This window comes from Pongo abelii, chromosome 5 (genome assembly GCF_028885655.2).
Source record: "Pongo abelii isolate AG06213 chromosome 5, NHGRI_mPonAbe1-v2.0_pri, whole genome shotgun sequence".
In the NCBI taxonomy this organism is placed as follows: Eukaryota; Metazoa; Chordata; class Mammalia; order Primates; family Hominidae; genus Pongo; species Pongo abelii.
In genome coordinates this window covers 127,939,185-127,966,717 of record NC_071990.2, presented here as the reverse complement: position 1 = coordinate 127,966,717, position 27,533 = coordinate 127,939,185, and the positions used below count along the sequence as shown (strand labels likewise).

At 39.8% G+C, this 27,533-nt stretch overlaps 1 protein-coding gene across 1 annotated transcript in view; it reads right to left on the bottom strand.

Annotated features, from left to right (window-relative positions):
* Positions 1–1,293: 1,293 nt before the first annotated feature.
* CENPW (centromere protein W) overlaps positions 1,294–27,533 on the bottom strand; it is a 203,256-nt gene continuing 177,016 nt past the window's right edge. Inside the window, exon 4 of the transcript XR_008526419.2 lies at positions 1,294–2,191. The gene's annotated coding sequence lies outside the window, so the exon portion shown is untranslated. The remainder of the gene's footprint in view (positions 2,192–27,533) is intronic.

Genomic DNA, 27,533 nt, shown 5'->3' with positions numbered 1-27,533 from the left:
TTTACCAAAAGTCTGATGTAGATTGAGGGAGAATTGTAAACATTACGTTTCACTATCTTTGATCAATCCATAGTAGAGCTTAAGCAATCATTGTCACTCACAAAATAAAACCAAACAAATTAAATGTGTTACAGAAACTTATAACAATGTGCACTATATAATTAATTTCAGCATTTAGGGGATTAAGTTCTTATTGTTTTGTCTGTAAAAATATAATATGAAATAAAATAATTCCTTCATTTTATAAGAACAATGCTTGGGACATGGCATAGCAATTATTGAGCAAGGTTTTACCAAAGACATGGCACTAGTTACAACACTTTTAAAAACAAGTCCTGGAATGGAAAGATATCCTGTGTTCATGGAATGGAAGAATTAATATTTTTTAAATGGTAATACTACTCAGAGCTATCTACAGATTCAATGCAATCCCTATCAGAATACCAATGACATTTTTTCACAGAAATAGAAGAAAACAAACTTAAAATTTGTATGGAACCACAAAAGATCCCAAAGTATCCAAAGCAGCCTTGATCAAAAAGAACAGAAACAGAGGCATCACACCACCTGACTTTTAGATATACTACAAAAGTATAGTAATCAATATAGCATTATATTTGTGTAAAAACAGACACATAGACTAGTGGAACAAAATAAAGAGCCTATAAAAAAATCTATGCATTTATGGTCAATTGATATTTGACAAAGCCTTCAAGTACACATATAATGGGAAAAGGACAGTTTCTTCAATAAATGGTTTTTGGACAAATGGATATCCACATGCAGAATGAAATTAGACCCTTATCTCACAGCATATTCAAAATGGATTAAAAACTTAAACTGTAAAACTCCTAGAATGTAGGGGAAAACTCCATAGAAAGACAAGTATCATATGATCTCAATTATGTGAAATATAAAAATGTTAAACTCATAGAAGCAGAGAGTACAATGGTGGTTACTATAGTCTAGCAGAGGGTTTTGGGGAGATGTTGGTCAAATAATACAAAATATTCTTATGCAGGAGGAATAAGTTCAAAAGATCTATTATATAACATAGATACTATAGTTAATAACAATGTATTATATTCTTAAATATCACTAAGAGGATAGGTTTTAGATGTTCTCATCACAAGAAAATGATGTGTGTGAGGTAATATATATGTAAATTACCTTGATTTAGCCATTTCACAAGGTATACATGTTTCAAAACACCATATTGTACATAATAAATATATACAATTATTGTCAATTAAAATATTTAATTAATTTTTTAAAATAAAATAACCAAGCTCTGAAACACATATTATGCTGCTTTTAAAATTTCTCTTTGCACATCTCTCTGTCAAGCATGGGGATTCAAGGCAAAGCTCATTTTTCTTTCACCTTTGAAATAAATGTCCTTTTTAATTTTTGTACTTTCTATCAATACAAACGGCTCTAACCTTTTGTCCTTATGAAAGTGTATACTGCATTTTAAAAACTGTTATTTGCATTCACTTCTTTATCATTTGATCACTCATTATTGAATTGCCTTCTATAGGGAACCCAATAACATGTAATATTTAATTTAATCATAAGTTCACAGAATCAAATATCATTATCTCTTAGTCATTATCTCTTATCATTATCTCAATATCTATCTTATCATTACCCCAATATCACTCTTTTAGTGACGCATTTTGCACAGCTATTCAAGAATTATTAAAAGTTATAGTGTGTCATTCTAAAATACTGAATTATTATGTATGATCCAACCAGTATAGGAGCCCAGAGAGAGACATTAAGAGAAAATAGGATGTAGGGTGTGTTTGTTGTTTGTCTTTAAACATTCCAGTTCAGATCTTAGTATGTTTTGTGATTGTGATGGTATAATTTTGAAGAAGATTCTTTATATATGGAACTAAGGTAAATATATATATCTAAAAATATTTGGGGCAGAGCAACATGGCAGAATAGAAGGTTCTACCTATCATTCCCCATACCAAGACACTCCAATTTAACAACTATCTACACACAAAAAAAGAACCTTCATAAGAACCAAAAATTAGGTGAGCATGCACAGCACCTGGTTTTAACTTCATGTTGCTGAAAGAGGCACTGAAGAAGTGGGAAAAACAGTCTTGAGTCTCCGACACCACTTCTTCTCCATCCCTCTCAGCATCAGTGGCTTGGTGCAGAGTGTTTTTGTGCACTGGGGAGATGGAGAACACAGCAATTTTAAGGCATTGAACTCCCCTGTTATAGCAGAAAACAAAATCAGACCAAACTCAGCCAATGCCCTCCTAGGAAGGAAGCATTCAAACCAGCCCTAGCCTGAGGATAACTGCCATCCCAGTGATCTGAACTCGAGTTCTTCAAGTCTCATCAATATGGGCTAAAGTGCTCTGGGGCTCTAACTAAATTTGAAAGGTAGTCTAGGCCACAAGGACTGCAATGCCTGAATGAGTCGTAGTGCCACCCCTAGCCAGTGGACTGGGACAAGCTCAGCCTACTGAGATACCAGCAGAGGGCAGCTGAGAGAGTTCTGGTATTACCTCTCCCACAACCCCAAGCTACACAGCTTGTGGCTCCAAAAACAACCCCTTCCTTCCACTTGTGGAGAGGAGAAGGAAGAGCGGGGAGCACTGCATCTTGCATCTTGAATATCAGCTCAGCCACAGCAGGATAGGGCACCAGTCAGTCATGAGGTCTTCTTTCTGGGCCGTTGCTTCCAAGCAACATTTTTAGACATGACCTGCACCAGAAGGGAACCTGCTTCCTGGAAGAAAAGAACCCAGTCCTGGTAGGATTCATCACTTGCTAACTGAAGAGCCCTTAGGCTGTGAATAACCAGCAGCCATACCCAAGTACTATGTCGATGGCCTTGAGGGAGACTTTGAGACTTGCTGGCTTTAAGTGAGACTCAGCACATTCCCAGCTGTGGTGGCTATGGGGTGAGATAACTTCCACTTGAGAAAAGTGGAGGGAAAAGCAAGGAGTACTTTGTCTTTTACCTTAGGTACCAGCACAACCACAGGTGAATAGAGCACCAAGTGGGCTCTTGGGGTTTGCAATTCCAGGACATGAATCTTGGATGGCATTTCTGGACCTGCCCTGGGCCACAGGGGAGCCCGCTTCCCTGAAGGGAAAATCCCAGGACAGAAAGCATTCACCATGAGCTGACTGAAGAGCACTTGGGCCTTAAGGGAACATCAGCTGTAGTCTGGCAGTACTCCCTATGTTCCTGTGGTGGAGGTGGCCACAGGGTGAGGCTCCTCTGCCTTTGGAAAGTGGATGGAAGAATGAGAAGAACTACATCTTGTGATTTGAGTGCCAGGTCAAACTAAGTATGTTAGAACATCAGAGGGACTTTCTAAGGATTTTTGCTCTAGTCCCAGGCTCCCAGACAGCATCTCTGGATGCACCCAGGGCCTGAGGAAACTTGCCACCCTGAAGAGAAGGACACAGCACTGACTGGCTTTGTTACCTGCTGATTGTAGGGCCCCAAAGCCTTGAGTGAATGTAGGTGGTAGCCAGGGAGTGGTTATAGAAGGCCTTGGTCAAGACCCAGTGCTCTGTTAGATTCAGGCCTGACCCAGCACAATCATAATAGTGGTGGCCACAGGGGTGCTTATGTCACTTCACCACCTGGTCCAGGTGGCTCAGAACAAATTCCGTTTGTTTGGGAGAAAGTAAGGGAAGAGAACAAGAGTCTCTGCCTGGTAATCCAGATAATTCTTCTGGATCTTGTACTAGACCATCGAGGTGGTGTTTCAACAAGTCCACAAGAACCACAATGTTAATAAGGTTAGGGTGCTCCCAAAAGCAGATACAGCTTAGATCACAAGACTCAACTCCTTTTGCATATCTGGAAAGCCTTCCCAAGAAGGATGGGTACAAATAAGCCCAGACTGAGAAGACAACAATAAATACCTAACTCTTAATAATGCCCAGACACTGACAAACATCTACAAGTATCAAGACCATCCAGGAAAACATGACCTTACCAAATGAACTAATTACAGCACCAGAGACCAATACTGGAGAAACAAAGATAAGTGACCTTTTGACAGAACATTCAAAATAGCTATTGTACAGAAATTCAAAGAAATTAAAGATAACACAGAGGAGGAATTCAGAATTCTATCAGACAAATTTAATAAAGAGATTAAAATATTTAAAAACAATCAAGCAGAAATTCTGGAGCTGAAAAATTTAATTGGCACATTGAAGAATGCATCAGTCTTTTAATAGCAAAACTGATGAAGCAGAAGAAAGAATTAGTGAGTTTGAAGACAGGTACTTGAAAATACACAGAGGAGACAAAAGAAAAAAATTAAAAACAACGAAGCATGTCCACAGGATCTGGAAAATAGACTCAAAAGGGCCAACATAAAATTTATTGGCCTTAAAGATTGAAGAGTAGGTACAGAAAGAAATGGGGTAGAGTTTATTCAAAGGGATAATAACAGAGAATGTCCCAAACCAAGAGAAAGATATGAATATCCAAGTACAAGAAGGTTATAGAACAGCAAGTAGATTTAACCCAAGAAGACTACCTCAAGGCATCGAATAATCAAGCTCACAAAGGTCAAGGATAAAGAAAGGACTCTAAAAGCAACAAGAGAAAAGAAATGAATAACATACAATGCAGCTTCAATACACTTGGCAGCAGACTTTTCAGTGGAAACCTTATAGGCCACGAGAGAGTGGCATAACATATTTAAAGTGTTAATGGAAAAATGTGTTTTACCCTAGAATAGTATATCTGGTGACAATATCCTTCAAACATAAAGAAGAAATACAGACTTTCCCAGACAAACAAAAGGTGAGATATTTCATCAACATCAGACCTTTCCTGTAAGAAGTGCTAAATGAAGTATTTCAATCAGAAAGAAAATGACATTATCAGCAATAATAAATCATCTAAAGGTACAAAACTCACTGGTAATAGTAAATACACAGAAAAACAGAATATTATAACACTGTAACTGTGGTGTGTAAAATAAGTATCCTTAAGTAAAAATAATGAACCAGTAAAAAATAACAACTACAACTTTTTAAGAAATAGAAGTACAATAAGATGTAAATACAAACAACAAAACTTAAAAAGCAGGTGGATGAAGTAATGCATAGAGTCTTTATTAGTTTAGTTGTCTATTTGCTTGTTTGTTTACATGAATAGAAAGTTGTTATCATCTTAAAATAATGGGTTATAAGGTAGCATTTGCAAGGCTCATGGTAACCACAAACCAAAAAACATAAAGCAGATATACAAGAAATAAAAAGTAAGAAACTGAACCATATCACCAGAGAAAATCACCTCCACTAAAAGGAAGACAGGAAGAAAGAAAAGAAGGAAGAGAAGACCATAAAACAACCAGAAAACAAATAATAAAATGGCAGCAGTAAGTCCTTACTTATCAATAATAGTATTGAATGAAAATTGACTAAACTCTCCAATCAAAACACATACAACTGAATGAATTTTTTAAAAAAGACTCAATGATCTGTTGCCTACAAGAAAAACACTTCGCACATAAAGACACACATAGATGAGAAATAAAGGAATAGAAAAAGATATTTCATGCCAATGGATCCACAAAAGAGCAGCAGTAGCTATATTCATATCAGATTAAATAGATTTCAAGACAAAAATGGATTGGTGCAGTAGGAATTGCGGTTTTTGCGTTGTTGGGATTTGCTGTTTGAAATTGGAATACATTCTTAAATGTGGTTATGTTACACGTTATTTTAATGGCTGTTTCTTGCTTTTTTTTCTAATGACTTATTACTTGCCATTTATTTTAGACTATTGAAATTATGTTAGATAAAAAGCAAATTCAAGTAATTTTCTTATTCCAGTTCAAAATAGGTCATAAAGTAGCAGAGTCAACTGGCAACATCAACAATGCATTTGTCCCAGGAACTGCTAACAAACGTACAGTGCAGTGGTGGTTCAAGAAGTTTTGCAAAGGAGATGAGAGCCTTGAAGATGAGGAGTATAGTGGCTGGCCATCACAAGTTGACAATGACCAGTTGAGAGCAATCATCTATGCTGATCCTCTCACAACTACACAAGATGTTGCCAAAGAACTCAAGGTCAACCATTTTGCAGTTGTTTGGCATTTGAAGCAAATTGGAAAGGTGAAAAAGCTTGATAAGTGAGTGCCTCATGTGCTGACAAAATTTTAAAAATTGTCGTTTTGAAGTGTCATCTTCTCTTTTTCTACACAACAAACCATTTCTCAACCAGATTGTGACATGTGATGAAAAGTGGATTTTATATGAAAATTAGTGATGATCAGCTCAATGGTTGGACTGAGAAGAAGCTCCAAAGCACTTCCCAAAGCCAAATTTGCACCACAAAAAGGTCATGGTCACTGTTTGACAGTCTACTGCCAGTCTGATCCACTACAGCTTTCTGAATCCTGGTGAAACCATCACATCTGAGAAATACGATCAGCAAATCAATGAGATGCACCAAAACTGCAATGCCTGCAGCTGGCATTGATCAACAGAAAGGGCCCAATTCTTCTCCAGGACAATGTCCGATCGCACATCACACAACCAACACTTCAAAAGTTGAACAAATTGGGCTATGAAGTTTTGCCTCATCTGCCATATTCACCTGATCTCTCAACCAAGGGACTGCCACTTTTTCAAGCACTGCAACAACTTTTTGCGGGAAAATGCTTCCACAACCAGCAGTGTGAAGAAAATGCTCTCCAGTAGTTTGTCAAATCCTGAAGCATGAATCTTTATGCTACAAGAATTAACAAACTTATTTTTCATTGGCAAAAATATGTTGATTGTAATGGTTTCTATTTTGATTAATAAAGATGTGCTTGAGCCTATATTCTGTAATTGTATTACTTTTGCACTAACCTAATAACAAGAGACAAAGAAGGTTACTATATAAGGATAAAGGGGTCAGGTCGGGCATGGTGGCTCATGCCTGTAATCCCAGCACTTTGGGAGGCTGAGGTAGGTGGATCACCTGGGGTCAGGAGTTTGAGACCAGCCTGGCCAACATGGCAAAACTCAGTCTCTACTAAATTTACAAAAAATTAGCTGGGCGTGGTCATGGGCACCTGTAATCCCAGCTCCTTGAGAGGCTGAGGCAGGAGAATTGCTTGAACCCAAGAGGCGGAGGTTGCAGTGATCCAAGATCATGCCATTTGCACTCTAGCCTGGGTGATAGAACGAGACTCTGTCTCAAAAAGAAAGATAGAGGGGTCCATTCAGCAAAAGGATATAACAATTATAAATATATATGCACCCCAACACTGCAGCATCCATATATTTAAAGCAAATATTATTAAAGTAAAAAGAGATAGATCCCAGTACAATAATAGTTAGAGACTTCAACACTCCATTTTTAGAATTGGACAAATCATTGAGAGAGAAAACTCAACAAGGAAACATCAGACTTCATCTGCACTATAGACCAAATGAATCCAACAGATATTTACAGAACATTTCATGGCTGCAGAATACACATCGTTTTCCTCAGCACATGGATCATTCTAAAGGATAGACCATGTATTAAGTCACAAAGTAAGTCTTAAAACATTTTAAGAAATTGAAATAATACCAAGTATTTTCTCCAACCACAATGGACTAAAAGTAGAAATCAAAAGCAAGAAGAATTTTGGAAACTGCACAAACACATGGAAGTTACAAAATATTCTCCTGAATGACTAGTGGGTCAATGAAGGAATGAACAAGAAAATTGAAACATTTCTTGAAATAAATGATAATGGACATATACCATACCAAAACTTATGAAAAAGAGTTAAAGCAGTGCTAAGAGGGAAGTTCATAGCTAAAAGTGCTTACATCAAAAAAGAGGAAAAGTTTCAAAGGATCAACCTATCAATGCTAATGCATCTTTGAAAACTAGAAAAGCAAGAGGAAACCAAACCTAAAATTAGTAGAATAAAATAAATAATAAAGATCAAAGCAGAAATTAAAATTTATTTCATTGAAATAAATGAAATTGAAATGAAGAAAACGATGCAAAAGATCAATGAAAAAAAAACCTTGGATTTTATGAAAAGTTAAAATTGACAAAGCTTTAGCAAAACTAAGAAAAAAGAAGATCCAAATAAAATCAGAGATGAAAAAGGAGACATTACTTCTGATACTGAAGAAATTCAAGGGATCATTAGTGGCTACTATGAGGAACAATATGCCAATAAAATGAAAAATCGAAAAGAAATAGACAAATGATTAGACACACACAACCTACCAATATGAACCATGAAGGGAAATTCGATATCCATATGCAGAAGAATAAACTATATCCCTCTCTCGCCATATACAAAAATCAAATCAAAAATGGATTAAAGACTTAAATCTAAGACCTCAAACTATGAATCCACCAGAAGAAAACTTTGAGGAAGCTTTCCAGGACATTAGCCTGGGCAAAAATTTCTTGAGTAATATTCCACAAGCACAGACAACCAAAGCAAAACAGGACAAATAGGATCACATTAAGATAAAAAGCTTCTGTGCAGCAAAGGAAACAATCAACAAAGTCAAAAGGCAACTCACAGAATTGGAGGAAATATTTACAAACTACCCATCTAACAAGGGATTGATAACCACAATATATAAGAAGCTCAAACAACTCTGTAGAAAAAACTCTAATAACCAGATTTAAAAATGGGCAAATAATTTGAATAGATGTTTCTCAAAAGAAGACACACAAATGGCAAAGAGGCCCATGAAAAGGTGCTCAACATCATAGATCATCAGAGACATTCAAATCAAAACTACAATGTGATATTATCTCAGCCCAGTTAAAATGGCTTACATCCAAAAGACAGGCAGTAACAAATGCTGGCGAGGATGTGGAAAAAAAGGAACATTCGTATACTGTTGGTGGAAATGTAAATTATTACAACCACTAGGGAGAAGAGTTTGTAATTTCCTCAAAAAAAAAAAAAAATAGAGCTATCATATGATCTAGCAATCCCACTGCTGGGTATACAACCAAAGGAAATCAGTATATTGAACAGATACCTGCATTCCCATGTTTGTTGCAGCACTGTTCACTATAGCAACAATTTGGAAGCAACTAAGTGTCCATCAGCAGATGAATGTATAAAGAAAATGTGGTACTTATACACAGTGAAGTACTATTCAGTCTTAAAAAAAAAAGAATGAGATCCTGTCATCTGCAATAACATGGATGGCACTGGAGGCCATTATGTTAAGTGAAATAAGCCTGGCACAGAAAGACAGATATCACATGTTCTCACTTACTTGTGGGATCTAAAAATCAAAACAATTGAACTCATGGAGATAAACAATAGAATGATAGTTACTGGAGGCTGGGAAGGGAAGTAGGGGTATGGGGGTAGATGGGGATGGTTAATGAGTACAAGAAATAGTTAGAAATAATGAATAATACCTAGTATTTGATAGCATAACAGAGTGTCTATAGTCAATAATAATTTATTTGTATATTTTAAAATAACTAAAAGAATATAATTGGATTGTTTGTAACACCAAAGATAAATGCTTGAGAAGATGGGTACCTCATTTTCCATGATGTGATTATGAAGTATTGCATTCTTGTATCAAAACTTTCCAGGTACTCCATAAAAATGCACATCTACTTTGTAGCCACAAAAACTAAAATAAAAACTAATAAAAATAATTCACAGAAATTATCAAGAATAAAGAAGGAAATAGACCAATTAGCTTAAAGCTGGTATTCCTGGGAATCCCTGAAAAACCAAGTGTCCCACTGTAGAGCCAAATAAATTGACCATTTAACCACCACAGATTGGCAGAGATTTTTCCTGGGGAGAATCACAAAGGTAATTTCTTTCACAGTCATGAAAGTATTGAGATTAAAGTACTGGTCCTGTGCATTGCAGATATATGCTGTTTCAATTCCCACACAAGCCATCAAACAAACATTTGTTAAATGTTTTAAAAAATCTTTATCGTTAAAGATAGTACAATGATTTAGAAAACATCTTTCTAACCTTTGTTTTGAGAAAACAAAGCATTTTAAAACTCAAATGGAAAAACAAACCAGGAAGGAAGTCAAAGAGCAGAAAATTCAGAGGCAGAAAGAGAAAATAATCAAAGCCAAAAAGATTGTAGGTGGAGAAATGTGATATTATGATGAAGATTTATTTAAAAATCGAGGATCAACAAAGTTCAAGGAAAGGTATGATGGAAAATTCCCAGTTTCCATTTATGGCAAAACATAAATTGTCCCTAAAAGTAGTCTGCTAAAACTACATAAAAATGTGAAAAACAGTAATATAAAAAGGATTTTAAGTATTTTACAGAGTTTTCAATAAATAAAGGGAAATAAGTTGGAGATTTAGAGGAAAAGAGACCTGAACACAATAGAAATTAGCTAAATCTGTGACTTCTGTGAATACAAGGTGAAATGCAGGGTGAAAAGGTTAGCTCTGGGGTGGCAGCCAATATTTATAACCCAAGGATTCTGGTTTTAAACTCTGCATGGAAATAGAGGGGAACTTCTCCTCTCATAAGGGGGCAGTTGGCACACACAAATAAAGCCAGGACCCTCAAAAGGCCACACTCTTGTTTTAAGAACAGAAAAATTCTGTCCACCACCACAGAGAGTTACTGATGTTAAGTATTTCTGTCAGAACTCTGGATGAGCAAAAACAAACTAACAAATTTTAAAAAGCTTTCCTAAAAATTCTAACTTTTGCCTCTTGTAAATTTTAAATTTTAACCTCTTTATGATCTGAAAGCCCTCAAGTCAAGAAATAAATTTAAGAATTTATCTTGGGTTGATTATTCCATGAAGCACTTGGCAGCATGTGCAACCACAGCTGCAGGGTAAACCATTAACTTAAATCACAATTTCTACTGATAAAGTCACCCTGAAGATGAGTTCACAATCAAAAGTTACAAAATGTATGAAGAAACAATTTATCAGAAGCTAGAGTTAGCAGAAAAAAACAAACAAGAGGATTAGAAACCCAAGAATTTAAGGAGGCAAAATAATCTGATATAAAATATGTTTTAAGTAAGTAAATAAATAGCAAAATAAAGTATACACACATAACATGAGTCAGAAATTGGTACGATAGGATGTGAAAAGAACTAAGAAAACCCTACAAAAGAAAGATATGGTCATTGAAATTTAAGAACAAATAAAAGAATGGATGTGGGTAAAAAGAGGGTTAATAAACTAGAAAAAAGGTATCAGAAAATTTACACAGTATGAAGTACAGAAATATTAATAAATGATAAACAAAAAGAAGAGTTTGAGAGATATGAAGGGTAAGACAAGATGGTCACCTTCGGATAGGACTTACAGAAGGAGAGAATAGATAAATGGTAGGAAAGACAATATATAATGAGATAATAGCCTGGTTTTGAGAAGAATCATAAGCTCTAAATAAGATAAATACAACTAAATTTCTTTCTAGACATAGTGTAATAATAAATAAGTTTCTTTCTAGACCAAAAATAAAAAGGTCTAAAAACAAGCCCAAGATAAAAGAAAGGTTATAGATTAAAAATAACACTTAAACTAATAACCAATTCCTTATAGCAACAATATAGAACAGAAGACAATAAAAGTAGCTTTATAGCAATGAAATAAAATACCTTTTGACCTAGAATTCTGCAACCAAATAAATTATCATCTACTATTGAATGAAAATTAAAATATTTTTAATAAACACTGTTTGCCATTAATTACAATTACTGAAAACTAAACATAGTACTTTAGAAATAGAGAACAAAAGAGAGTTCAAATTAACAAAATACAAAATGAAAAACTAGAAGATGTCTACAAACACAGCCATTAAAAGAATAATAAATCTAATGAAACAAATATAAGCAAAAGTTGATTTGGGGAAAGTAAAGTGAATCAACAGAGACAGTGCAGATAGCTTAAAAATTAATCAACTCACAATTATTAATGCCCCTTTCTATCACCTAAAAATAGAATAGAAAATATGCCACTCTCTAGTGCAACAAAAAAATCTACAAAGTAATCTAGCAAAAATATTCATAGAGAAAAAATTTAAAATCTTAAAAATGTCATAGAAGTGGATCCGAATAAATGGAGGGATATACCAGTTACACAGAGTTATTTGCATTTCTCAGCCTAATAGTGTCACCCTCTGCATGCTTACACATTTGTGAATTTTCAGTAAACTATATAATTTCTTCAACTTTATTTTGTAATTTTTGTACATGTTATAATTTTATTTTCCAGGTTGAATCGTATGTCTTGAATATATTAATTGTAACTGATATATGACATTTTATTTCAGGAAAATTGTAACTACATGCCTTAGCTTCAAATCAAAATAACAAAAGATACAAACATATTAAATTAGTGTCCTAATATTAACTTCAGAAAAACTGGCTTATTCCTGTGTATATTTGATTTATTAAATCAGAATCTTACTCTGAGTGTGGGATAGTTTATATTCTTTACCAACACTTGAAGTTAATGGACATATTAGTCCTGCCAATCATTTAAATTAGTCTTTGCCTGATTACCAATGAAATTAAGCAAATTTTTATATAATTATTAGCTATCCAGACTATCTTTTTTGTGAATTGCTTGCTCATATACTTTTGCCCATTAAAAAAATGTTTTTTAACTTATGGGATACAAATGCAGAACATGTAGGTCTGTTACATAGGTATACGTGTGCCATGGTGGTTTGCTGCACCTATCAACCCATCATCTAGGTTTTAATCCTCATATACATTAGCTATTTGTCCTAATGTTCTCCCTCCCCTCCAGCCTCACCCTCTGAATGGCATCTGTGTGTGTTGTTCCCCTCCCTATGTCCATGTGTTTTCATTGTTCAACTCCCACTTAGGAGTGAGAACATGCGGTGTTTGGTTTTCTGTTCCTGTGTTAGTTTGCTGAGGATGATGGCTTCCAGGCTCATCCATGTCCCTGCAAAGGACATGATCTCATTCCTTTTTATGGCTGCATAGTATTCTATGGTATGAATGTACCACATTATCTTTACCCAATCTATCTTTGATGGGCATTTGGGTTGGTTCCATATCTTTGCTATTATAAACAGTGCTGCAATAAACCTATGTGTGCATGTGTCTTCATGGTAGAATGATTTATATTCCTTTGGGTATATACCCAGTAATGGGATTGCTGCATCAAATGGTATTTCTGGTTCTAGATCCTGGAGGAATCGCCACACTGTCTTCCATGATGGTTGAACTAATTTACATTTCAACCAACAATGTACAAGCGTTTCTATTTCTCCACAGCTTCGACAGTATCTATTGTTTCTTCACTTTTTAATAATTGCCATTCTGACTGACATGAGATGGTATCTTATTGTGGCTTTGATTTGCATTTCTCTAATGATTAGTGATGTTGAGCTTTTCTTCATATGTTTGTTGGCTGCATAAATGTCTTCTTTTTAGAAGTGTCTGTTCACATCCTTTGCCCATATTTGATGGGGTTGTTTATTTATTGTACATTTGTTTAACTTCCTTGTAGATTCTGGATATTAGCCCTTTGTCATACGGGTAGCTTGCAAAAATTTTCTCCCATTCTGTAGGTTGCCTGTTCACTCTGATAGCTTCTTTTGCTGTGCAGAAGCTCTTTAGTTTAATTAGATCCTATGTGTTAATTTTGGCTTTTGTTGCTATTGCTTTTGGTGTTTTAGTCACGAAGTCTTTGCCCATGCCTATGTCCTGAATGGAATCGCCTAGGTTTTCTTCTAGGTTTTTGTGCTTTGGGGTTTTACATTTAAGTCTTTAATCCATCTTGAGTTAATTTTTGTATAAGATGTAAGGAAGGGGACCAGTTTCAGTTTTCTGCATATGGCTAGCCAGTTTTCCCAGCATCATTTATTAAATTGGCAATCCTTTCCCGATTGCTTGTTTTTGTCAGGTTTGTGGAAGATCAGATGGTTGTAGTGGTGTTATTTATGAGGTCTCTGTTCTGTTTCATTGATCTACATGTCTGTTTTGATACCAGTACCATGCTGTTTTTGTTACTGTAGCCTTGTAGTATAGTTTGAAATAAGGTAGCATGATCCCTCCAGCTTTGTTCTTTTTGCTTAGGATTTTCATGGCTATACAGGCTCTTTTTTGGTTCTATATGAAATTTAAAGTAGTTTTTTCTACCTCTGTGAAGAATGTGAATGGTAGTTTGATGGGAATAGCATTGAATCTATAAATTACTTTGAGCAGTATGGCCATTTTTATATTGATTCTTCCTATCCATGAGGATGGATTATTTTTACAATTGCTTGTGTCCTCTCTTATTTCCCTGAGGAGTGGTTTGTAGTTCTCCTTGAAGAGGTCCTTCACATCCCTGTTGGCTATATTCTGAGGTATTTCATTCCATCTGGTAGCAATTTTGAATAGGAGTTCATTTATGATTTCACTCTCTGCTTGTCTATTGTTTGTGTAAAGGAATGCTTGTGATTTTTGCACATTGATTTTGTATCCTGAGACATTGCTGAAGTTGCTTATCAGCTTAAGGAGCTTTTCAGCCGAGACCATGGGGTTTTCTAAATATGGAATCATGTTGTCTGCAAATAGAGACAGTTTGACTTCCTTTCTTCCTATTAAATACATTTTAGGTCTTACCCTTGTCTGACTGCCCTAGCCAGAACTTGCAATACTATATTTAATAGGAGTGGTGAGAGAGGACATCCTTGTCTTGTGCGGGTTTTCAAAGGGAATGCTTCCAGCTTTTGCCCATTCTGTATGATATTGGCTGTGGGTTTGTCATAAAATGCTCTTATTATTTTGAGATATGTTCCATCAATACCTAGTTTATTGAGAGTTTTTTCTTTAACATGAATGGATGTTGAATTTTATCAAGGCTTTTTCTGCATCTATAGAGATAATCATCTTGTTTTTGTTAGTGGTTCTGTTTATGTGATGGATCACATTTATTGATTTGCATGTGTTACCCAGCCTTGCATCCCAGGGATGAAGCCAACTTGATCGTGGTGCATAAGCTTTTTGATGTGCTGCTGGATTCAGTTTGCCAGTATTTTATTGAGGATTTTCACATCAATGTTCATCAGGGATATTAGCCTAAAGTTTTCTTTTTTGTGTCTCTGCCAGGTCTTGGTATCAGTGTGATGCTGGCCTCATAATATGAGCTAGAGAAGAGTCTCTCCTTTTCAGTTGTTTGCAATAGTTTCAGAAGGAGTGGTACCAGCTCCTCTTTGTACCTCTGGTAGAATTCAGCTGTGAATCTGTCTGATCCTGGGCATTTATTGCTGGTAGGCTATTAATTACTGCTTCAATTTCAGAACTCATTATTGTTCTATTCAGGGATTCGACTTCTTCCTGGTTTAGTCTTGAGAGAATGTTTGGGTCCAGGAATTTATCCATTTCTTAGATTTTCTAGTTTTTTTGCATACAGGTGTTTAGAGTATTCTCTGATGGTACCTTGTATTTATGTGGGATCAGTTGTGCTATCCCCTTTATCATTTTTATTGTGTCTACTTGATTCTTCTTTTCTATTATTCTAGCTAGTGTCTATTTTGTTTTTTTTTTTTTCAAAAAACCAGCTCCTGGATTCATTGATTTTTTGAAGGGTTTTTTTTGTGTGTGTGTATCTCCTTTAGTTCTGCTCTGATCTTAGTAATTTGTTGTCTTTTGCTAGCTTTTGGATTTGTTTGCTCTTGCTTCTCTAGCTCTTTTAATTGTGATGTTAGGGTGTCGACTTGAGATCTTTTAGCTTTCTGATTTGGGCATTTAGTGCTATAAATTTCCCTCCTAACATTGCTTTAGCTGTGTCCCAGAGATTCTGGTATGTTGTCTCTTTGTTCTCATTGGTTTCAAAGAACTTCTTGATTTCTGCCTTAATTTCATTGTTCACCCAGGAGTCATTTATAAGCAGGTTGTTCAATTTCTATGAATTTGTGTGGTTTTGAGTGACTTTCTTAATCCTGAGTTCTAATTTGATTGCACTGTGGTCTGAGAGACTGTTTGTTATGATTTCTGTTCTTTTGCATTTGCTGAGGAGTGTTTTACTTCCAATTATGTGGTCAATTTTAGAATAAGTGCCATGTGGCACTGAGAAGAATGTATATTCTATTGATTTAGGGTGCAGAGTTCTGTAGATGTCTATTAGGTCCACTTGATCTAGAGCTGAGTTCAAGTCCTGAACATCCTTGTTAATTTTCTGTTTCATTGATCTGTCTAATACTGACAGTGGGGTGTTAACGTCTCCCACTGTTATTGTGTGGGAGTCTAAGTCTCTCTGTAGGTCTCTTAAGAACTTGTTTTATTAATCAGCGTGCTCCTGTGTTGGATGCATATATATTTAGGATAGTTAGCTCTTGCGGCTGAATTGATCCCTTTGCCAATATGTAATGCCCTTCTTTGTCTATTTTTATGTTTGTTAGTTTAAAGCCTGTTTTGTCACAAACTAGGATTGCAACCTCTGCTTTTTTCTGCTTTCCATTTGCTTGGCAAATTTTCCTCCATCCCTTTATTCTGAGCCAATGTGTGTATTTGCACGTGAGATGGGTCTCCTGAATACAGCACACCAACGGATCTTGACTCTTTAACCAGTTTGCCAGTCTGTGTCTTTTAATTGGGCCATTTAGACCATTTACATTTAAGGTTAATATTTTTATGTGTGAATTTGATCCTGTCATTATGATGTTATCTGATTATTTTGCACACTAGTTGATGCAGTTTCTTTATAGTGTCTTCGGTCTTTATACTTAGGTGTGTTTTTGCAGTGGCTGGTACTGGTTTTTCTTTCCATATTTATTGCTTCCTTCAGGTGCTCTTGCAAGGAAGGCCTAGTGGTGATGAAATCCCTCAGCATTTGCTTGTCTGAAAAGGATTTTATTTCTCCTTTGCTTATGAAGCTTCTGGGTTGAAAATTTTTTAAGAATGTTGAATGTTGGCCTCCACTCACTTCTGGCTGTAGGTTTCTGCTGAGAGGTCTGCTGTTAGTCTGATGGGCTTCCCTTTGTAGGTGACCTGGCCTTTCTCTCTGGCTGCCCTTAACATTTTTTCCTTCATTTCAACCTTAAAGAATCTGATGATTACGTGTCTTGGGTTTGACCTTCTCGTGGAGTATTAGCGATGTTCTCTGAATTTCCTAAATTTGAATGTTGGCCTGTCTTGCTCACTTGGGGAAGTTCTCTTGGATAATATCCTGAAGTGTGATTTCCAATTTGGTTTCATTCTCCTAGTCTCTTTCAGGTACTCCAATCAATCATAGGTTCAGACTTTTTACATAGTCCCATATTTCTCTGAGGTTTCATTTGTTCCTTTTCATTCTTTTTTTCTCTAATCTTGCCTACATGCCTTATTTCAGCAAGATGGTCTTAAACTCTGATATCCTTTCCTCTGCTTGGTCAATTCGGCTATAGATACTTGTGTATGCTTCACAATGTTTTCTTGCTGTGTTTTTCAGCTCCATCAAATCATACATGTTCCTCTCTAAACTGGCTATTCTAGTTAGCAGCTCCTGTAACCTTTAATCAAGGTTCTTAGTTTCTTTGCATTGGGTTAGAACATGCTCCTTTAATTCAGTGGAGTTTATTATTACCCACCTTCTGAAGCCTACTTCTGTCATTTCATCCATCTCTTCCTCTGTCCAGTTCTGCACCCTTGCTGTAGAGGTGTTGCAATCATTTGGAATAGAGGCACTCTGGCCTTTTGAGTTTTCAGCATTTTTTTTTCATTGACTCTTTTTCACATTCATGAGTTTGTCTAGTTTCAATCTTTAAGGCTGCCGACCCTTGGATGGGTTTTGGTGGGGACTTTTTTTGTTGATGTTGCTGTTGCTGCTTTCTGTTTGTTTTTCTCTTAATAGTAAGGTCCCTCTTCTGTAGGGCTACTGCAGTTTGCTGGGGTTCACTTCAGGTCCTATTCGTCTGGTTCACTCCTGCATGTGGATATGTCACTCAAGGAGGCTGGAGAACAGCAAAGATGGGTGCCTGCTCCTTCCTCTGGGATCTCTGACCTCAAGGGGCACTGATCTGATGCCAGTAGGAATGCTCCTACATAGGGTGTCTGACAACCCCTGTTGGAGGGTCTCACCTAGTTGGGTGGTGTGGGAGCAGGACTCATTTAATGAAGCACTTTGACTATCCCTTGGTGGACGGGGTATGCTTCACTGGGAGGAAACCCACTCATCTGGGCTGCCCAAAGTCCTCAGACTAGCAGGAGGAAAGACTAACTATGCTGGTCTGTGGAGATTATGGCCACTCCTCCCCCTAGAGGCTCATGACTAGGGAGATCAGAGTTCTGTCCCTGAGTCCCTGGCTAGAGTTGTTGAAGTTCCTGCAGGGAGGCCCTGCCCAGTAAGGAGGGATGGGTCAGGGTTGGGCCTGAAGAGGCACTCTGGTCACAGTCTGCCACAGCCAGTGTGTTGGGCTGTGGGGATACCTCTTGGGACCAATCTGTCTAGCCTCCCTGGCTCCAGCAGGGGAAAAGCATGGCCTGAAGCTGAAGAGATGGCTGCTGCCCTTTTCCCACCCTGGGATCTTAGGCAGCTATCAGTCCCAGTGTTGGCTGCTACCCCTCCCCCAAGGAGCTCAAATGGATTAGACAGCAAGCAGTTGCAGCTATGGTGCTGTTCATCCTTCACTCCTGGGAACTCAGGAGACTTAAGCAGATTCTAGCTAAGCGGCTGTTGAGAATCTGCACGGCTCCATGGTTGGGACCCTAGCCCCAAGTGACGTGGGCTCACAAGTGGGATCTTTTAATCCATGAGTTGCACAGTTCTGTGGAAAAAGCATGGTTTCCCAGGCTGGGTAGCATGCTCACTCACTGCCTCCCTTGGCTGGGGGGTGGGGGCTCCTCTGCCCCATGTGGCTCTCAGGTGGGCCGCTGCAACCTGCTGCTTTTCCTTCCTCTCTGTGGATCACGCTAGTTGCCTAGTCAGTTCTGATGACAGAACATGGATACCTTGGTTGCCAGTGCAAGATTCGCAAGCTGTTAATGGTCCTTTTCAATGGAAGCCTCCTATTGCTGCTGCTTCTAGTTGGCCATCCTGGCCCACTCGCCCCCCACATTATTGCCTATTTTCCAAGGGACATTTCAGTGAGAATTTCCTTGCATATCCTGTGTAGTAGTTCCTGTTTGGTTATATGTATTATAAATATATTTCTATAGTTTGTGGCTTTTATCTTAAGTGTGTTTATTATATTTTTCATCAAATACATTTAAACAATTTTTTAAACAGAATTCAAGATATTTTTCAAGTGTGTGCTTTTGTACTCAATACAGAATATTACAAAAGTATTATTCTTGTATTTGTCAAAATTTTAACATTTTAGGTTCACATTATATTTAAAGAATCCCTTCATAAAACTCTTGATATTTTATCATAATATATCCTGACCTAGTTCTTTTTTTTTCAAAATTGCTGTAGCTATTCCTCATTCTTAACTCTATAAACTTTAAGATTAGCTTAAAATTTTCCCCCAAAAAACTCCTTTTGGGATCTAAATGAAATTACATTAAATTTATAATATAGAGAAAACTAACATCTTTAGAATATTGAATGTTCCAATTTGTGAAAATAATATAGCTCTCCAGTTGCTCAGGTCTTCTTTAATGTTCTCAATAATATTTTACAATTTTTCTATAAAGTATCTTAGAGGTTTTGTTGTTACTGTGAATACTGTATTTACCTATAACATTTTCTAATTAGTCATTACTAGTGTTTAGGAATCCTGATGATTTTTTTAATGTTGATCTTATATATAGCAATCTTACTGAACTCCCTTACTAGTTTTCTGCATTTGTTGTAAGTTCTCTTGTATCTTTATGTAACTATGCATACCATTATCATCAAATAGTAGCTTTTTCTTGTATTTTCCTACGTTTCCTTTTTGCTTTGTTTTTCTTTTCTTATTGTTGTATCTAGGACCTACAATAAAATATTTATAGAAAAAATGACAGCAAGAATCCCACTCTTGTTTTTGCCTAGAACTCTGTTCTTGAAAATGTTTCTAATGCTTCATCATTAAATGTAATAGTTTCTCCTAGATTTTAATAAATTTTGATCAGACTAAGAAAGTTTTGATCTAGTCCTAACTTAAAGTTTTTGTCCTAATCTAAGCAAATGTAGAACTTTATTTTTAAAATTTCACATGTATTGAAGGAATCATATGGTTTTTCTCCTTTAATGTGTCACGAAGGGTCTTAGTACAAATGCTTGCTAAAGTTGAACCATTCTTACATTATTGGTATAGTAAGTTGTGAAATACTTAAGAATAAATAATGTATATATGTAATTATATATATAAGTGCTGAGACCAGCTCGGTTGTGGAGACCCTAACCCAGCAGCGCTAGAGGAATTAAAGACACACACACAGAAATACAGAGTGTGGAGTGGGAAATCAAGGGTCTCACAGCCTTCAGAACTGAGAGCCTTGAACAGAGATTTACCCACATATTTATTGACAGCAAGCCAGTCATAAGATACTAAAAGTATTCCTTACGGGAGATAAAGGGATGGGCCAAAATAAAGGGATGGGCTCTGGCTAGTTATCTGCAGCATGAACATGTCCTTAAGGCACAGATTGCTCATGCTATTGTTTGTAGTTTAAGAACGCCTTAAGCAGTTTTCTGCCCTGAGTGGGCCAGGTGTTCCTTGCCCTCATTCCAGTAAACCAACAACCTTCCCACGTGGGCGTCAAGGCCATCATGAGCATGTCTCAGTTCTGCAGAGATTTTCTTTACGGCCAGTTTTGGGACCAGTTTATGGCCAGATTTTGGGGCCTGTTCCCAACATGTCCCCCTTCTTTGTTTTCCAAAATGATAAAAGCAAAGGCAGCATTGTCACGGTGAGCTACTTCTTGCAGGAGTCAGGATGTGTATCTGCAGACTACATAAAGACAAACAACACAGATTAATAACACAATCATCATTGAAATCACAGAGCTTCCAAGTGTTTTTATCCATTTTTATGGGTTATTAGCTGCTAATCTGTCTGCAGCTCCTTCAAGCACTCCAGTTCCTGGCATTAAGGTCAGGTGTCCCTGGGATACTTTAAATATTTGTTATTTTAATTTTGCAATATCCAAAGACGAGTTTGTAGAGAGTCCTTCTAGATGCTTTTTTATTCTTTCCCAAATTTTGATCTTATTAAGAGCCATTAATAGTTTCCACAAATCCTTATGTTTAGCTCCTACAGTGGACCATATCATTTGAGGTAGAGGTGCCACTATACCGCCATGTTTCCAGATAATAGGAACTCTTGCCATACTTCTTACCATTTCTACCATCTGATCATTTTGTTCAGACCAGCTGAACATAGTGTGGCCGTGGCACACAGCTGAGAGGTGCAATTCAAGCTAAACATCCCCTTAGGGGACAAATCAATGATTCCATAGGAATTGTTGTGCAGCACCTCTGCCTGTTATGCAATGCAATCTTCCTAAACAAGCACATTCATTTTTTCTGGCCAGGTCCAATTCTGTTTACAAATAGGTTTTTGAGGGTGGTATGCCTCAATTATAGGAGCATATTTATCACAGTAAATCAGAAAGCATGTGTAAATGTGTCATAGAGTGATTACATCCAGGCATTATTGCCAGCCAAGATTGATAAATATGCCCAATAAGTATAATTGTTCTCTGTGTCAGCCCTTGTTGAAGGAATACTCATGGCAATGGTGATCATCGCTATCATAGCTACTATTAAATTACTCATTGTGACTGGTTGTCCCACTTTCCTCAGGTTTTCTTCTGCCATCTGTGACAGCTTCTTGATCTGTCCCCAGGTGGGTGGCTGTGTTTGACGGGTGTTGCTCATGACAGTTGGGGTCCTCCTCAGTGTCAGCCTCAACATGGCTGCAACCGGGGGTCCTTGGGATCCTCCCAGAATCTCTTCCTTGGCATCTGGCTCAGGATAAGGTTTCAGGTGTCTTGGTGGTATCCAAATCAGCTGCTGATTCAGTCCTGGAGAAACACAAGCATAACCTCTACCTCAAGTTATTATTTTACCTATTTCCCAACTTTTTGTTATCTGATCTCTCCACCAAACCAGTTGGTCTGCTTCTGTCTTTGCAGCTGGTTTCTGTAGATGCTGTTCAGCTGCTGATAACATCTGGCCTTCAGGCAGGCTCAAAAAATTTAAAGTTAATAATGCTAGATTCAGTTGCATCTGGGGTGTCCCATAGTCCTGTTTTCCCCACTCTGCTTTTGCAATTGTCATTTCAGAGAGAGATTCATTCTTTCAACTATGGCTTGTCCTTGAGAATTATATGGGATGCTAGTAATGTGTTTAATATTCCATACAGAGAAAAATGTAGCTAGAGCTCGGCTAGTACAGTGTGGGGCATTATCTGTTTTAATAGAAGCTGGAATGCCCATAACTGCAAAACACTGCAAAAGGTGACCTTTAACACAGGCAGAAGACTCTCCTGATTGGCATATAGCCCAGAAAAAGTGAGAAAAGGTGTCCACACTTACATGTACTTAAGCTAGTCTCCCAAATGAGGGAACATGTGTGACATCCATTTGCCAAAGAAAATTAGGTTCCAATCCTCGAGGATTAACTCCTCCTGTAAAAGATGAAGAATGCACCATTTGGCAAGTTGGGCATTGCTGGATAATAGCTTTAGCTTCTTTCCAGGTAATGCTGTATCTGTGTTTGAGACCAGAGGCATTAACATGGGTTAAACTGTGGAAGTGTCTAGCATTAGACATAGCATTAGCAACTAGGTGATCAGACATTTGATTCCCTTCAGTTAAAGGTTCTGGAAGAGGTGTATGAGGCCTAATGTGAGTAATGTAAAAAGGGTGCATCCTAACTGCTGTTTGCAATTGGGTAAATAAAGTCATCAGCTGTTCATCTGTATGAAATCATAACCAAGCATTTTCAATTAACTGTGTGGAATGAACCAAGTATGAAGAATCAGAAATCACATTAATAGGCATATCAAAAGCAGTCAGTACTTCAATTACAGCTAAAAGCTCTGCCTTTTGAGCTGAAGTATAGGGTGTCTGAAAAACTTTACCTTTTGAGCCAGAATAAGAAGCTTTACCATTACTAGACCCAACTGTAAAGACATTTTCAACACTTTCAATTGGTTTAAATTTAGTTATTTTAGGGAGAATTCAATTAGTTAATTTCAAAAATTGAAACAGTTTTGTTTTAGGAAAATAATGGCCAAGAATACCCACAAAGTCAGCTAAATGGGTTTGCCAAGTAAGACTATTTATAAAAGCTTGCTGTATTTATGCCTTCATGAGAGGGACAATAATTTTTCCAGGATCATATCCATGTAATTTAACAATCTGAGTTCTCCCATTTCCTATCATCATAGTGATTTGATCTGAATAAGGAGTTAGAGTCTGTGAATTAGTATGTGGAAGAAAAAGCCATTCTACTAAGTCCTACTCGTGGACAATAACACCAGTAGGTGAATGCTGAGTTGAAAAATTAGCAAATCTAGAGTCTTCTCTGGATCTATTCTATTTATTTGAGCTTTATGGGCTTGCTTTTCAATCAGCTGCAACTCTGCCTCAGCCTCTTTTGTTAATTGCCAAGGGCTAGTGAGACTAGGATCTCTTCTAAGGATAGAAAATAGATTACTCATGGCATAGGTAGGAATGCCTAGAGCAGCTCATATCCAATTAATGTCCCTAGTAATTTTTGAAAGTCATTTAATGTTTTCAACTGATCTCTACATATGGTTAATTTCTATGGCACTATTGTCATGTCATTTACTAAGGCCCCCAAGTAGGAGTAAGGAGTAGTACTTTGAATTTTTTCAGGAGCTATAATTAAACCAGCATAAGAAATCGAATTTTGCAAGTGATCATAACATTGGAGTAATATTTCTTGAGTGGAAGCAGCACAAAGTACATCATCCATATAATGAATAATGCAACACTGCAAAAATTTTTTATGAGTAGGTTCAATCGCTTGCCCTACATATACCTGGCAAATTGTTGGACTGTTTAACATGCCTTGTGGCAACACTTCCCAATGAAAATGCTTAGCAGACTGCAGATTGTTTTTTTTTTTTTTTTATTTCTGAAGTATTTATTGATCATTCTTGGGTGTTTCTCGGAGAGGGGGATATGGCAGGGTCATAGGATAATAGTGGAGAGAAGGTCAGGAGATAAACACATGAACAAAGGTCTCTGGTTTTCCTAGGCAGAGGACCCTGCGGCCTTCTGCAGTGTTTGTGCCCCTGAGTACTTGAAATTAGGGAGTGGTGATGACTCTTAAAGAGCATGCTGCCTTCAAGCATCTGTTTAACAAAGCACATCTTGCACCACCCTTAATCCATTTAACCCTGAGTTGACACAGCACATGTTTCAGAGAGCAGGGGGCTGGGGGAAAGGCCATAGATCAACAGCATCCCAAGGCAGAAGAATTTCTCCTAGTCAGAACAAAATGGAGTCTCCTATGCCCACCCCTTTCTACACAGACACAGCAACAATCTGATCTCTCCTTCCTTTCCCCACACTTCCTCCCCTTCTCTTCAACAAAACCGCCATCGTCCTCATGGCCCGCTCCCGATGGTCACTGTCTCTTCGGAGCTGTTGGGTACACCTCCCAGACAGGGCAGCCGGGCAGAGGCGCTCCTCACCTCCCAGACGGGGCCGCCCGGGCAGAGGCGCTCCTCAGTTCCTCCCAGACCGGGTGGCAGCCAGGCAGAGGTGCTCCTCACCTCCCAGACGGGGCGGCCGGGCAGAGGCGCTCCTCACTTCCCCGACGGGGCGGCCAAGCAGAGGCGCTCCTCACTTCCCAGAGGGGGCGGCCGGGCAGAGGCGCTCCTCACTTCCCAGACGGGGCGGCCGGGCAGAGACGCTCCTCACTTCCTCCCAGATGGGGTGGTGGCCAGGCAGAGGCGCTCCTCACCTCCCAGACAGGGCGGCCGGGCAGAGGCGCTCCTCACTTCCCAGACTGGGCGGCTGGGCAGAGGCGCTCCTCACCTCCTAGACGGGGCGACCAGGCAGAGGCGCTCCTCACTTCCCAGACGGTGTGGCGGCTGGGCAGAGGTGCTCCTCCCTTCCCAGATGGGGCAGCCAGGCAGAGGCGCTCCTCACTTCCCAGACGGTGTGGCGGCTGGGCAGAGGTGCTCCTCCCTTCCCAGATGGGGCAGCCAGGCAGAGGCGCTCCTCACTTCCTCCCAGATGGGGTGGCGGCCAGGCAGAGGCGCTCCTCACTTCCCAGAGGGGGCGGCCGGGCAGAGGTGCTCCTCACTTCCTCCAAGACGGGGTGGCAGCCGGGCAGAGGCACTCCTCACCTCCCAGACGGGGCAGCCGGGCAGAGGTGCTCCTCATCTCCCAGACGGGGCGGCCGGGCAGAGGTGCTCCTCATCTCCCAGACGGGGCAGCTGGGCAGAGGCGCTCCTCACTTCCTCCCAGACGGGGTGGCAGCCGGGCAGAGGCGCTCCTCACCTCCCAGATGGGGTGGCCGGGCAGAGGCGCTCCTCCCTTCCCAGACGGAGTGGCCAGGCAGAGGCGCTCCTCACCTCCCAGAGTGGGCGGCCGGGCAGAGGCGCTCCTCACTTCCCAGAGTGGGCGGCCGGGCAGAGGCGCTCCTCACTTCCCAGAGTGGGCGGCCGGGCAGAGGCGCTCCACACTTCCCATAGAGGGTGGCAGCCGGGCAGAGGCGCTCCTCACTTCCCAGATGGGGCAGCTGGGCAGAGGTGCTCCTCACTTCCTCCCAGACGGGGTGGCGGCCAGGCAGAGGTGCTCCTCACCTCCCAGACGGGGCGGCCGGGCAGAGGCACTCCTCACCTCCCAGAGTGGGCGGCCGGGCAGAGGCGCTCCTCACTTCCCAGAGTGGGCGGCCGGGCAGAGGCGCTCCTCACTTCCCAGAGTGGGCGGCCGGGCAGAGGCGCTCCTCACTTCCCATAGGGGGTGGCAGCCGGGCAGAGGCGCTCCTCACTTCCCAGATGGGGCAGCTGGGCAGAGGTGCTCCTCACTTCCTCCCAGACGGGGTGGCGGCCAGGCAGAGGCGCTCCTCACCTCCCAGACGGGGTGGCCGGGCAGAGGCACTCCTCACCTCCCAGACGGGGCGGCTGGCCAGAGGTGCTCCTCACCTCCCAGAAGGGGCGGCTGGGCAGAGGCGCTCCTCACTTCCCATATGGGGTGGCAGCCGGGCAGAGGTGCTCCTCACTTCCCAGACGGGGTGGCGGCCAGGCAGAGGCGCTCCTCACTTCCCAGATAGGGCAACCAGGCAGAGGCGCTCCTCACTTCCTCCCAGACGGGGCGGCCGGGCAGAGGTGCTCCTCATCTTCCAGACGGGGCAGCCGGGCAGAGGCGCTCCTCACTTCCTCCCAGACGGGGTGGCAGCTGGGCAGAGGCGCTCCTCACATCCCAGATGATGGGCGGCCGGGCAGAGGCGCTCCTTACTTCCCAGATAGGGCAGCCGGGCAGAGGGGCTCCTCACATCCCAGACGATGGGCGGCCAGGCAGAGATGCTCCTCACTTCCTAGACGGGGTGGTGGTGGGGCAGAGGCTGTAATCTTAGCACTTTAAGAGGCCAAGGCAGGAGGCTGGTAGGTGGAGGTTGCAGCGAGCCGAGATCACACCACTGCACTCCAGCCTGAGCACCATTGAGCATTGAGTTAGCGAGACTCTGTCTGCAATCCCAGCACCTCGGGAGGCCGAGGCAGGCAGATCACTCGAGGCCAGGAGCTGGAGACCAGCCCGGTCAACACGGCGAAACCCCGTCTCCACCAAAAATATAAAAACCATTCAGGCATGGCGGTGCGCGACTGCAATCCCAGGCACTCGGCAGGCCGAGGCAGGAGAGTCACAGGAGCCCGAGGCAGGGAGGTTGCAGCGAGCCGAGATCCCGGCAGTACAGTCCAGCTTCAGCAACAGAGGGAGACCGACAAAAGAAGGAGAGGGAGACCGAAAAAAGAAGAGAGGGAGAGGGAGAGGGAGAGGGAGAGGGAGAGCTGCAGATTGTTTACTGCAGGAATTGTAAAGGCAAACCGTTCACAGTCTTGCTCAGCTAAGGGGATAGTAAAGAAACAGTCTTTTAAATCTATGACTATTAAAGGCCAATTTTTTGGAATCATAGCAGGAGAAGGCAATCCTGGCTGTAATGCTCCCATAGGTTGTATAACTGATTTAATGGCTTTAAGATCTGTTAACATTCTCCATTTACCTGATTTTTTCTTAATTATGAAAACCAGAGAATTTCAAGGGGAAAATGTTGGAGCTATATATATATTTTTTCTAATTGTTCAGCAATTAGAAAAAAGAGAAGCCTCCAGTTTCTCTTTACTCAGTGGCCATTGTTCTATCCAAATTGGAATATCTGTTAACTATTTTAAAAGTATAGGTTCTGGAGGCTTACCAGTGGTCTCCATCAAAAATGATATCCTAAACCTTGGCGGGAACTTTGTCTTCCCACTTGAAACGGTTCCTTCAAACCTTGCAAATTTTTTCCTAGTCCCATACCAGGGACATACCTCATTTCATGCATCATATGTTGACTTTGAGGGCTATATAATTGTTCTGGAATTAGACCCTTGTTCTCCCCATTGTCGTAATAAATCTCTTCCCCATAAATTTATAGTTACAGAAGTTATAATTGGTTGAATAGTCCCAGGTTGTCCATCAGG